Below are 13,869 nucleotides of genomic sequence, written 5' to 3'. Positions count from 1 at the left end.
CCTGGAGGCAGCACTTCTGGCTGTACTGGTTGGGTTCCTCCCACCAATGGGAGACCTGGGTTGATTGCCTGGCTCCTGGCTTCTCACTCTCTGGTATTTTGGGGAGTGACCTAATAGAGGCACCCTATCTCTAACTCTGAAGTAAATAAATACTTTTTTTGTATGTAAGATTTATTTATTTTGGGGCCTGGCGCGGTAGCCTACTGGGTAAAGTCCTCACCTTGCACACACCGGAATCCTATATTGGTGTTTGTTCTAATCCCGGCAGCCTGGCTTTCCATCCAGCTCCTTTCCTTGTGGCCTGGGAAAAAGAGTAGAGAATGGCATAAGGCCTTGGGACCCTGAACCCACGTGGGAGACCCAGAAGAGGCTCCTGGCTCCTGGCTCCTGGCTTTGGATTGGCTCAGTTCCAGCTGTTGTGGCCATTTGGAGAGTAAATCATCAGATGAAAGATCTTCCTCTCTGTCTTTCCTCCTCTCTGTATATCTGACTTTCCAGTACTGGAGAGGAGAGACAGAAAGATCATCCGTGTGCTCGTTCCACTCCCCAAGTGGCTGCAATGGCCAGAGCTGAGCAATCAGAATCCAGGAGCTTCTTTTGGGTCTCCCATGCAGGTACAGGGTCCCAAGGCTTTAGGCCATCCTCTGTTGCCTTCCCAGGGCATAAATAAGGAGCTGGATGGGAAGTAGAGCAGCCAGGATTGGAACCGGTGCCCATATGTGATGCCATTCCCAAAATACATTTAAAAACATATTTGGAGCCAGTCCTGCATCATAATGAGTTAAGCCACTTGCAACAACAGCATCCCATGTGGGTGTCAGTCGCTCTGCTTTGAGTCCATCTCCCTGGCAAATCAGCAGGAGATGGCTCAAGTCCTTCATGGCATACCTAAATTAAGGTCCAATTCCTGACTTCAGCCTGGCCTAGCCCTTGCTGTTGCAACCATTTGGGGATTAAAACAGCAAATGGAAGATCTCTGTCTTTTCTTCCTTCCTCTCCCCTGTAGTAACTCAGCATTTCAAGTATAATAAATTTATTAAAATATTTTTGTTTGAAAGATAGAATGATGCGTGCCTGAAGTGTCTTCTGTCTGCTAATTCATTCCCCTAAAATGCCATTGCATTCAGGGCTGGTCAGGCTGGCGCCACCATTCGCTGCCCTCCCAAGTGCAGTCGCAGGAAGCTAAATTAAAAATGGATCAGCTGGGATTCAAATTGGTGTTTTTATGTGGCAATCAGTGTCACAGTGGCAGATAAAACAGAGTAAGTGGAGATCAAAGTAAAAATGATTAGTAAAAAAAAAAAATTAATTAAAAAAAAAGAAAAAAAATGATTAGTAGCAGTGATTGGAACAGGAATTTAGCTCCATAGCCATTATAGTTCCCAGTCTGTGAATAGACCCAGTCCTCCCAGGGACTGGTTCAAACCCACACCCTGTATTGTTCTCCACCCCACCCACTGATTTCTTTCCAACTACTTGGCCTGCAGAAAGGACGCCCCCCCTGAATTTGAAGAGCTAAATCAGCTCTGCCGCCCTCCATGGCCCTTGCTTCACTTTTATAAACTCAGCTCCCAACTACATTCTTGCTCTCTGCCACATGCTTGCTCCATAGGCATGTCAGCAGTTGGCCATCTCTCAATACTTATTTCTCTTTATTTGTTTTGTCAGTGAGTTCATATCCCATTTCTTCTCTGTTTTTTGCCTGAGAAAAATGGAACAAAGAAAACCAAAAGTACAGCATTGGTCAGTTAAATGTATTTATTTTTATTTTGTTTGAAAGGCAGAGAAGCAGAAATCAGCCAAATTTAGTTTAGATTAAAACCCAGTATTATGAAACCCAATCCAGGTCTCCCACGTGAGTGATTAAGGACCCAAGGACTACTGCCCCTCATGGTAGGCGTTAGTGAGAACCTGGGTAGGAAGCAAAGGAGCTGACAGACTGCAGCCCAGCCTTCTAATACGGAATGCAGGAATCCCCTACAGGGACTTAAGTAGTGCATCCAGCTGCTGCGCCTGGATTGGTCATTTTTAAGTTACTTCCTTGTAAGGCTGGGATAGGAAGATAAAGAAATATCTGATCTGGATTTTTTTTAAGATTTATTTTTATTGAAAAATTAGGTTTACATAGAGAAGGAGAGACGGAAGTGGCCACAAAGGCCAGAGCTGAGCTGATCCAAAGCCAGAAGCCTGGAACTTCTTCAGGGCCTCCACGTGGGTGCAGGTTCCACCAGGCTTTGGGCCATGCTCCAGTGCTTTCACAGGCCACAGACAGAGAGCTGGATGGGAAGTGGAGCATACAGGACTCAAAGTGGTGCCCATATGGGCTCCTGGGCAAATGCAATGCCAGGTTCTTACTACTACTAGGCTGTTGTGCTACAGTTCAGGAATATCTGGTCTTTTAACATCAGGTTACTTTAAATTACCTTTCTTGTGTAAGAATTAAGAGGGGGAACTTCATTATAATCCCGAACAAAAGTGGCCTGTTTTAGAAGGTTCAGTGAGCTGCTGTGACTCCGTTCTCATTCTAATCTGCTCTGTTGGAACCTTGTACAGAAGCTTACTAAAACAGTGGCCTTTTGTAATTTTTATTTGATAACCTTTTTTTTTTTTTAAGATTTATTTTTATTACAAAGTCAGATATATACAGAGAGGAGGAGAGACAGAGAGGAAGATCTTCCATCCGATGATTCACTCCCCAAGTGAGCCGCAACGGGCCGATGCGCGCCAATCTGAAGCCAGGAACCAGGAACCTCCTCCAGGTCTCCCACGCGGGTGCAGTGTCCCAAATCCTTGGGCCATCCTGGACTGCTTTCCCAGGGCACAAGCAGGGAGCTGGATGGGAAGTGGAGCTGCCGGGATTAGAACCAGCGCCCATATGGGATCCCGGGGCGTTCAAGGCGAGGACTTAGCCGCTAGGCCACGCTGCCGGGCCCTATTTGATAACCTTTTAAAACATCTTTTTATTTTCACTTTTACATTTTGTTTTTGTTGTTGTGAAGCTTATTTAAAGGAGGAAATCACAGAAACACATTCAGGGATACAATGGGCAGAGAGTGGGAAGGTAGGAGGGAGAAGGTACCCCTCTCTGATGCCTGTTTTTTTGTGAGCCTGAGAATCTGAGCTGTTACATCACCCTCTATTCCCAGATGATGGGGCAGTACAACCTGGAGAAGGAATAATTTGACAAGTAGGCATACTGAATTACATAAGGTGAAAGAGGTATGGCGTTCATTTCATGAGTCTAAGCTTGTCTGAAGAGCTATGGAAAGTGTAGTTGGTGTCCACAGCTCTGTTCCCTGCATCATCAGCAGCATTCAGAGAAGTGGCTTCCAAGGACCTCGGCCGGCTCGCTTCATGTGCACTTCGGTATGATTCTTTGCTCTGCACAATAGTTAACATAGGAAACAGTACAGCATGCACTGTGTGTTCCAGTGCCAGGACAAATACCCTAGGCTCTGGTTCCTGAGAACCAGATGCTCTTTGATCTGGGAATGTCAGGATAAGAAAACCCAGGTTCCTTGGTGATGCCAAAGGCCATCAGTGGGGGATTCAAGTACGCCTACCTAAGGTAGCTGGCCTAGCACACTTGCAACTGCCGAGAACTCTTCAGGTCCCTGCCCTGTTTTTCCTAGACCGGTGCAGTGTTGTACAGTGTATATAGCCTGCCTAAGACCCATCAGGTACTTGGACTCAAAGAGGCCATCTGGGGTTCCTCATCCTTAGAACCCAAACTTAAAACTCCTGGCCAAACTCAGTGGTGTGCAGCAGGTGTGGCATGCCTAGGATTCCAGGGCTTTGGTGCACCTCAGTGAGGCCTGCCTAGGACTGTCACTCCCACACCACCACCAATTCTAAGGCCTGTGGGTTGTCCATGACTACAGACTTGGGAACTTGCTATAGACGTTTGCCTTTTTTCTTTTTTTTCTGTATCTTGGATAAGTGGGGAGATAAAGGGAGAAGCTCCTCCCAACCTCCCACCAATCCCAGGATCCCCAACGTGGGACATGCTACAAGAGCACTGCTCAAGTGGTTTTTGAGAGTTCAGCAGTTCTGAGTTGCTGCCAATCTCGCCATTCCAAGCACTATGAAATCTCTCCAGAATCCACTGGCTGACAACTTTTTGTCCACCTTAGAGTCTCCATTAGCCCAGATTTTCACTGCCAACACATGGCTGGGGTAGTTGATTGGTTTGTTCTGTCCTCCATGCTCTGTTGTGGTACCAGGTGTCCTCTGCAGGTTCTGATGGACTACCATATCCTCCATGTACACTTGAATATGCTATTCACTGCTCTGAGCCACTGAGAAGGCTCAGCTTTGACACATTCACTCCACAGTCAGACCGTGGAACCTGCACTTTTCTTCATGGTTGGGGTTCTGAGATCAGCAGTTCAATTGGAGGGATTCCCAAGGAAACCTTGTCTGAGGTGATCCCAGACCTGATTCCTGTTTGTACATGTCTGTATAGGGTCTGGCACAGTCGGTCGCCCCAATCAGCTTATGCACCTTCTGGTTGTTGCAATTGATGGGTCAGTTCTGTTTTCAGCCCTGTCTTCTTACACGAACCAATGGGGGAGTCCAACCTGATCCCACGCACCACACACTCAGCCATCATGCAAACCAGTGGGAGCTTCGGCCCAGTCAAGGAGACCTACAATATCCTCCATCAGGCCTGCCCCCTGTCCTGGTTTCTGTGCTTACCAGTATCTGCAGCAGACTGCTCCAGCATGCCATTCAGCTCTCATACATTTCAGTGGACATTGAGGCCTAATTCAACCCAACCAGCCCCGGTATCCAGCCCACACATGCCTGTAGGTGCCATTCTGTCTAGCCACGCCTGCCCCAGTCCTGGTTTTCATGATCTCCAGTGGGAATGGTAACCTCAAAGGGAAGTGCCTACTATTTCCCTACTGGGCCTACTCCCACTGCCAGATCATGTACTCTTCAGGTGGTTCTGCAGTTAAACTTGACAGAATTAGCCCCCGTGCCAGCCTCTGCCAGCTGATGATGCGGCAAAGCCCAAACAACCCTCGCCCACCCTGATTTATGTTTACACCAGTAGGAACAATCAGCCCAGCCTGGTTTTTCCCTGATCTTGCTCACATGAGGCACACAGGTGTTGTAGTCCTTCCCGGTCTGGTCTGCCCCATCCCAACTCACACTCTCCAGTGGGAGTGGTGCTCCAGAAGGGGAGCCCTCCACATTGTCCCTACCAGCTTTGCCTGCTTTCCCCCGGTTCTCACGTGTGCTGGTTGGGTGCTGCAGCCTAGTCTGGCATGGCCTACCTTGCCACGGCATTTGCCAGTGGGTGCTGTAGCCTGGCCCGTCCCAGCCCACCTCCAATTCCAGCTCACACTGGCGGGGGTTACAGCCTAGCTCAGCCTAGTTGGCACCCAGTCCCACCCCTAATGTGTACTGGTATGTGTTGCAACTGAACCTGTCCAGACCCACACTCTATTCTGGTGCTTAGATTCACCAGCGGAGGATGTGAAATGGTTCAGCCTGGTCCACCCCAAACCTGTGTCGAATGTGTGCTACTGGGTACCTTTCCCTGGCCTGGTCTGAGCTGCTCCCTATAATGGATCTTAGGCTCACCTGTAGGGACTGTGTCCTGACAGTAATTTCCCAAGGTCGTCCATCAGAATCTCTCCCTATGTCAGATCTTGAGCACATTGGTGGGTCCATGGGTCAGCCCTACTTAGTCCACCTCCTATCCTAAATGGCTTTTAACCCATTCCGGTTCTTTTTTTTTTTTTTTTTTTTTAAACTTTTTTGTTGTATTTTTGACAATCTTTACGTAGTTAATCAGGGTAAAAAGGTTCAAGGGCTGCAGTAAAGTGGGTAAGACTGTTATTTCCATATTGTTTCCTTCATGTATCTGAGGTAAAGGGGGATATTGAGGGAAAAGCCCCACCCAGTCTTCCAACCCACCCCAGGTCCCTGATGTGGGGCATGCTCGGAGATTCTTGCTCAAGTGGTTTTGACAGTTCACCAGTTATGAATCGCTGCCAATCTCACCACTCCAAGCATGATGAGGTCATTGAAGAATCCACTGATTGACATAGTCCATCATAGAGTCTCTGTTTGCCCAGTATTTCACTGCCAATATATACCAGAGGTAGTTGATTGGCTTGTTCTGTCTTCTGTGTTTTCTTGGTTAGGGTTCTGAGTCCGGCATTTTGATTGGGGAGATCCCCAAAGAAACTTTGTCTGAGCTGTTCCCAGACAAAGGGCCCAGCACATTCCCTCGCCCCAATCAGTTGGTGGTTGCAGTTGCTGGGTTGGTTTTGTTTTCAGCCCCAACTTCCAGTGGAACCAATGGGTGTTGCAGTCCAGCCTGGTTCTACCCAGCACATACTCGACCCTCACATAAACCAGTGGGAGCTGCAGCCTAGTAACCCCCACCAGGCCCGCCCCCTACCCTGGTTTGCCAGTCTGTGTAGCAGACTAGTCCAGTCTGTCCCACAACCCATTCGGCTCTCGTACATGTCAGTGAGTATTGAAGCTTAGTTCCGTCTAACCAGCTCAACTATCCAGCTCTCATGGATGTTGCTGGGTGCCTCTCTGTCTAGCCACCCCAGCCACTGTCCTAATTTTCGTGCCCTCGCGTGGGAGTGGTAACCCAAGAGGGAGGAGCCCACTATTTCCCTCCCAGGCCTTTCCCACTCCCGGATTATGCACTCTCCAGGTGGTTCTGTGGTTTGACTTGACAGAATTAGCCCCCAGTGCCAGCCTGTGCCAGCTGATGCTGCAGTTAAGCCCAAACAACCCTCACCCACTCTAATTTTGTTTGCCCCAGTAGGATCAATCAGTCCAGCCTGGCTTTTCCCTGATCAAGTCCACATGAGGCACACAGGTGTTGTAACCCTGCTTAGTCTGGTCTGCTCCTGTCCCAGCTCACGCTCTCCAGTGGGAGTAGCTGTCCAGCAAAGGATCCCCCCTTTTTCCCCCTGATGGCTCTGCCCCCTCCCTTCCTGGTTCTCACGTGTGCTGGTTGGGCACTGTGGTCACATCCAGCACAGGCAACCTCACCTTGGCATTCTGTATTGTGTACTGGTTTTTGTTGCAACCGAGCCTGGCTTGACCCACACTCTGTTCTGATGCTCAGATTTGTCAGTGGATGACATGAACTGATTCAGCCTGGTCTGCCTCCAACCCATGCCAAGTGTATGCCAGTGGGTAACTTTCCATGGCCTGTTCTGGGCTGTATCCTATCATGCTTCTTGAGCTTACCTGCCGGGTCTGTGTCCTGCCAGAGGAGTTGCCCAGGCTCCTCCATCAGCACCTCTCCTGATGCCAGATTTCGTGCATACCAGGGGGTCCATGAGCCAGCCCTACTCAGTTTACCTCCTGTCCTAGCAGGAACAGTGGCTTTTCCTTAGTGACCTTCAACCCACACTGGTTCTTGTTGTTGGATGTTTCAGCCCCCAGTGCCATGGCTCTTTCATGCCCATATACAGCTCACATATGGTTTTGTAGGGGTTGAGACCTAGCCTAGACCGTCCCACAGCTACCCTGGTCCTCCAGGACACCAGACGGTGTTGGGGTCTGGCCCAGCTCGGTGCATCCAGTCCCAGTCCACACTTGTGCCAAGGGAGACTACAACCGTTTCCTGATCAGAACGCAGACCCCATTCTAGCCCCCGTGCCCCTCATTGGGAACCTCAGCCCAGCTAGGGTGTCCCCTTACCTCCCAACCGGGCCTGTTGCCAGCCATAGATCACATGCATGCCAGGGGTTGCTCTAACTCAGCTTGGCTCAGCCCGGCTCAGCCCCTCACCTGTCCCGACCCCTGCCTTAGACTCTGTGGCTTAGCATCCCCTGGCTCATGCAGACCAGTAGGTGCAAGAGCCTAGCTCAGCATGACCTGTGCTGCATCCTGGTTTCTAGTTTTGCTTGTGGGCTAAGGTTTGCTCAGTCCTGCCCGGTACACCCTGTTCCATTACCAATTGACACATTGGCCAGCTGTTGGAGCTACTTTGTCCAGCCTGTCTGACCCCCAGGTCTGGACCACATGTTCACCAGGGGGAGCTGTGACTTGCCAGGGGAGTTTCCCAAGTTCCTGCATTTGATCCACTCCCAGACCCAGTTCATACATGCGATTGGGTTTTAGGCCAGTGTCCGGCGTAGTCTGGCCTTCCATTTGGCCTTGTATGAGCTGGTGAACATTGCAGCCCGGCCCACCCCACACCTATTCAGGATGCACATTTGGGTGCTGCTGCCTTGACCAGTCTGGACTGTTGTTGGTTCCTTTACCTGTGATTGATGGCAGGCTCCTTGGTCACAACTAGCTTAATCTATTACCACCCCAACTCTTGAGCTAACCAGTGGGGCTAGAATTTCCACAGGTTTTGGCCCACACATCCCCCACAGAATCTACCCCCAGATATGGTTCTTGAGTGCTAGTTAATGTCATGGCCCTGTCTGATGTGACCCATCTCCTGATCTATCATCATGTCAGGTAATCGGATATGATCCTGCTGGACAAGCCCCGAGTCTTAGGGTTTGCATGGACTGGTGTTCGGTGGTCAGCATTGTTCAGTGATTACAAGTTCTTGAAAGGAAAAGTTACTGTCATTGGGAATCTTTAGGATTGATTCAAACCTCAGAGGCACAGTGGGTTCAACATGGAGCTACCTTAGCAGCTATTCCAAGAATCAAAACCCCAGAGCTCCTGGTTGGGCGGCCAGTAGGCAGAGCCTGGCACCAAGGAAGCCCAGGCAGGCCTGGGGACAGCTCACCATGTGCACATGGTGGCTGGAGTCAGGGATCAAAGCATGGAGATGCCCCGGCCCTGCACGCACCAGCAGCTGGGAGGCTGGCAGAAGTTTTAACCCCCCAGGCCCAAGGTTGCGCCCCTCCCCAATCCCATCCACTACTCAAGTAGGGTGGCGGTTGGGCACCAGTCCCGCCCTGCCTAGCCCTGGAGACTTCCTCCCTTGGTGTACTCACCCCAAAGGGAGCAGCCCATGGAGCCCAGGCAGACCTGGCGACAGCTCACCAGGTACATGTGGTGGCTGGAGTCAGGGATCTGAGCATGAGAGACCCTGGCCTGTGACCCAACCCCATTCCGGTTCTTACTGACATAGCTCACACATGATTCAGTTGGGCAGAGACCTAGCCTGGCCAGTCCTACACCTACCGTGATCCTCCAGAGTAGCAGATGGTGCTGGAGTCCTGCCCAGCTCAGTGCGCCTAGTCCCAGTCCACACTTCTGCCGAGGGACACTGCAGCTATATCCAGATCAGAACTCTGGTGAGTGAAGGTTTGTTCGGCCCTGCCTGGTCGCCCCCTTCCATAACCAACACACACACTGGCCAACAATTGGAGCTACTTTGCCCATCTTCCCCAACCCCTAGACATGGACCATGTGATCATCAGTGGGAGTTAAGACCCACTAGGGGAGTTTCCCACATTCCCCCACTTGGCCCACTCTAAACCCAGATCTCATATATGCCAGCAGCTGTCAGGCACTTTCCTGGCATAGTTTGCCCTGCTATCTTTGCCTTGTATAAGCTGGTGAACGTTGCTGCCTGGCCCTCCCCACACTCTGTTTTAGAATGCACTTGCGGGTGCTGCAGCCTTGCCCTGCCCAGAATGTTATTGGTCTCTGACCCTGTGAGTGATGGCAGGTTCCATGGTCACAATTAGTTCAGCCCATCACCACCCCAACTCTTGAGACCAGCGGGACTTGTATTTCCACAGAGTTGGGCCCACACATCCCCCACAGAATCTATCCCCAAACCTGGTTCTCTTGGATGCTGGTTAGTGTCATGGCCCTGCCTAATGTGACCCGTCTCCTGTTCAGACACTCAGTCAGGTATTAGGACCTATCCCTACTAGACAGACCCCCAGCCATAGCTTTTGCATGGACTGACATGTGGTGATCAGCATTGTTCGGTGATATCAAACCTTACACAGGACTCACGTGTAGGCTGGTGTATCAGTCTGACCCATACAGATATTCTAATCTCTCCCCTGCAAACCAGCAGGTCTCATAACTGCAAGTAAAGTGACCCTGTCAGTGGGAGTCTCTCAGGATTGATTCCTCACCAACCTGCACAATGGCCTCATTCATGGATCTCCATAGGCAGCAATTTCATACCCCCAGGAGCCCAGAGCTCACTGCTGGACGGCCAGCAGGCAGAGCCTGGTGCCAATCTACACTGGCTTACCAAAGCCTATGACTCACTCACCGCTGCCAGGTGGTAGCTGTGGCCAGTTCCCCAAGCACTGAGTCTGACCTCCACCCAGGCCCCGAGGTCAAACTCCGCAAGATGGTGGCAGTGGATGTATCCATGGCCTGCCTTTGCTCCCAAGAGATCCCTTCACAGTGCATTTACTGCAATGGGAGAAACCTCTCCTTCCCAGGCAAGCCGAGGACTTTGCTCATTGCATGGCAGCGGTGGCTGTGACTCGGGCTCCAAGCATTGAGTCCGATCTGACTTGGGTACCCCCAACAGCCATCAGGCTGCTGAAATCTCTTTCCACCCAGGCCCAGAGGTCGAACTTTTTTTTTTTTTTTTAATTAAGATGTGGTGTGCCCAAATCCAGTAGCAGCTTGCAGAGTGTCAAGCAAAGAGTTTGGACAAATGTCTGCCTTAAAGTGCCAGCACTTTCTTTTTTTTTTTTTTTTTTTAATGTTTACTTGTTTTTATTGGAAAGATAGATTTATAGATAGAAGGAGAGACAAAGAGAAGCATCTTTCATCTACTGGTTTACTGCCTATGTGTCTGCAACAGCTGGAGCTGAGTCAATCCGAAACCAGAAGCCAGGGACTTCTAGTTCTCCCATGTGAGTGGGGTCCCAAGGCTCTACTGCTTTCCCAGGCCACAAGCAGGGAGCTGGATGGGAAGTGGAGCATCCTGGACATAAAGTGGCATCCATATGGGATCCCAGTGCGTTTGAAGCAAGAATTTAGCCCTGAGTCAACATGCTGGGCACTATAGAATTTGTAAATGTACACTAAGATACCACTTAACAATAATGGCTTTGAAAAAAAAAATCATTCTATCTTGTGGTTTTGCCAACATGGGAAAGTGTATTATACAAATACAGTTTCAATATGAAGAGGTAATGAAATCTTATGAGACCACTAATTACATTTTGTTTTAAACATTTGTTTTTACTGGAAAGGTAGATTTATGGAGAGAAAGAAAGATCTTCCAGCCGCTGGTTTACTCCCCAGTTGCTGCAACAGATGAAGTTATACTGATCTTAAGCCAGGAGCCAAAAGCTTCTTCCGGGTCTCCCACATGGGTGCAGGATCCCAAGGCTTTGGGCCATCCTCTGATGCTATCTCAGGCCATAAATAGGAGCTGGATGGGAAATGGAGCAGCTGGGCACGAACTGGTGTCCATATGGGATTCTGGCGCTTATGAGGGTATTAACTAATTAGTCATCCTATTGGGCCCAACTTTTTTTTTTTCTAAAAGTTTATTTATTTGAAAGGCAGAGTCAGAAAAAGAGAAAGACAAAGAGGTCTTTCATCGATTGATTCACTACTCAAATGGTCTCAGTGGCCTATACTGAGCCTGTCTGAGGTTATAAGGCCAGGAGCTTCTTCCTGCTATCCCATGTGTGTTTAGCAGTCCAACACAGACCATCTTCCACTGCTTTCCCAGGCTATTAACAGGCAACTGGGTTGGAAGTGGTACAGCTGAGACATGAACTGGCACCCATATGGGATGCTGATGCCAGAGGTAGTTGCTTTTACACACATATGCCACAGTGCCCCCATCACTGAAACTTTATTAGATAACATTTCTGTACTTTCCAAGGGTCTCTGTTAGTTTTTCTGCTACTGCTATGGTTTGAATGTTTATTTCCAAAATTCATAGGATTGTTGATGCTACAACAATCTAAGATTAATGGTACTAAGCATGTGGGTGGGGATGGGTGGGTGGGAATGACAACACAATACAGTTTAGAGGAGTGGCTTCTATTAGGTTACATTGGATTATATCCTTGGGGGTAGAGTCTCCTTGATAAATCCTGATGGTTCATAGGAGATCACTAGGAGGGAAAGACAACATACTCATTCCCTGACTTCTCCTCTCAACTCTCAGCACGAAGACCACTGCCAAAACTGGTAAGCTGAAATATTCTTACTTTATAAAATAAGGTTACTTTGGCCAATTTGTCATAGAAATGAAAAGCTCCCTAATTTATGCCTTTCTGATTTTTATCTGCTAGAATTTTAGTTGTCATTTCTTTTGAGACTTGTCCCTGTTAGTTTCAACATCTTTAGAAATGGGTATAGTGCGGAATGACATGGAACTCTTAACACTGATGATGGGAGTGTAAAAGTTGGTACAGTGTTACAAAAACTGGGCCCAACACAATGGCTCAATGGCTAAATTCTACTTTGCAAGCATTGAGATCCCACATGAGCACTGGTTCGTGACCCAGCTGCTGTATTTGCAATCCAGCTCCCTGCTAGTGGCCTAGTAAAGCAGGAGAGCATGGCCCAAAAGCCTGGTGGATCTTGCACCCTTGTGGGAGACCCCAAGGAGCCTCCTGGCTTCCAGCTTCAGATCAATACAGTTCCAACCTTCGCAGCCATTTGGAGTATGAAGCAGTGGCCAAAATAAATCTTTAAAAAACAAAACAAGGGTCTGGCACGGTAGCCTAGTGGCTAAAGCCCTCGCCTTGCACATGCCGGGATCCCATATGGTCCCTGGTTTGTATCCCCACGGCCCCGCTTCCCATGTAGCTCACTGCTTGTGGCCTGGGAAAGCAGTCAAAACCACAAAACCTTGGGACCCAGCAGCTGTACGGAAGACCAGGAAGAAGCTCCAGGCTCCTGGCTTCAGATTGGCTCAGCTCTAGCTGTTGCGACCACTTGGGGAGTGAATCATTAGATGGAAGATCTTCCTCTCTTTCTCCTCCTCTCTGTATATGTGATTTTCCAATAAAATAATTAAATCCTAAAAAAAAAAAACCACACATAATGGTGTTTATGTACCACTCCCATGAATTATTAATATAAGAAATTTATAACAGAGAAATCTAATCTGTGGTGATATAGGTCAGGGTAATGGGCACCCTGGTGAATTTAACTAAAGACGTTGAAACTTGATCTGTATTGTGGTTGTGTGGCAGTTTTATACAAATATTTACCGAAGGGACTGACTTTGAGGAGTGATTTGAACTTCTGACTTTGTAATAAAAATAAATAAACCTTAAAAAAAAAAAAAGAAGAAAGAAAAACCTAACACTTGCACTGTGGTGCAACAGGCTAGATCACCATTGGCAGCACTCGTGTCTATGAGCCTGGGAAGGCAGCAGATAGTGACCTAGTGCTTGGGTTCCCAGCTGTCTGTGTGAAGGACTAGGACAGAACTCCTGGCTTTGGTTCACCCAGTCCTGAGTGTTCCAGCTGCTTAGGAAATATATTAGCAGGTGGAAGATTGTTCTTTCATCGCTCTAATGCTCTGCCTTTCAAATAAATAATTTTTAAAATATGTACTGACCTGTGAACCAAGGATTTGTTCATGTGTTTCACTACATGTAAATTATACTACAGTGAGAATACCTACGCTCATTATGTCCTGTTAAACTCTCCCTTTTTGATTGTACCTTTCCTTAAAACCCATTCCCTGTGTGGCTTTCTTGTTTTGTTAAATAGAACTCTGTTAAACTTATTTCGTAGTTGCTCACATTTAAAACCTTAGTGCTGCTTTAACAGTTCTTCCTTTAAAATATCCCCATCCATGCTGTTGCTAAAATTTGTCTTTGCTAAATTTTAGCCTGAGTTTTGCCCAGAAAAGTTGTTTTTCCTACTTATATTTCAAAGTGTTCTGCATCATGCTCACGACTCTACATTTCTGCAGCTCTACACCAGCGGCTGGCTGCCCCTACTTGTGCTATT

At 48.5% G+C, this 13,869-nt stretch overlaps 1 protein-coding gene across 7 annotated transcripts in view; it reads left to right on the top strand.

The window, feature by feature from the left end:
- Positions 1 to 13,869, top strand: part of ATG13 (autophagy related 13) — a 69,405-nt gene that overhangs the window by 25,598 nt on the left and 29,938 nt on the right. Inside the window, exon 1 of one of the 7 annotated variants that reach the window (XM_058663091.1) lies at positions 11,961 to 12,087. The exons of the other annotated variants lie outside the window; for them this stretch is intronic. The gene's annotated coding sequence lies outside the window, so the exon portion shown is untranslated. Of the gene's footprint in view, positions 1 to 11,960; positions 12,088 to 13,869 lie in introns of those variants that run through there. 7 annotated transcript variants of the gene reach the window in all.

This window comes from Ochotona princeps, chromosome 4, assembly GCF_030435755.1.
Source record: "Ochotona princeps isolate mOchPri1 chromosome 4, mOchPri1.hap1, whole genome shotgun sequence".
Classification (NCBI taxonomy): domain Eukaryota; kingdom Metazoa; phylum Chordata; class Mammalia; order Lagomorpha; family Ochotonidae; genus Ochotona; species Ochotona princeps.
Note: the sequence above shows the minus strand (reverse complement) of the source record. Positions and strands in the feature narration are given on the sequence as shown.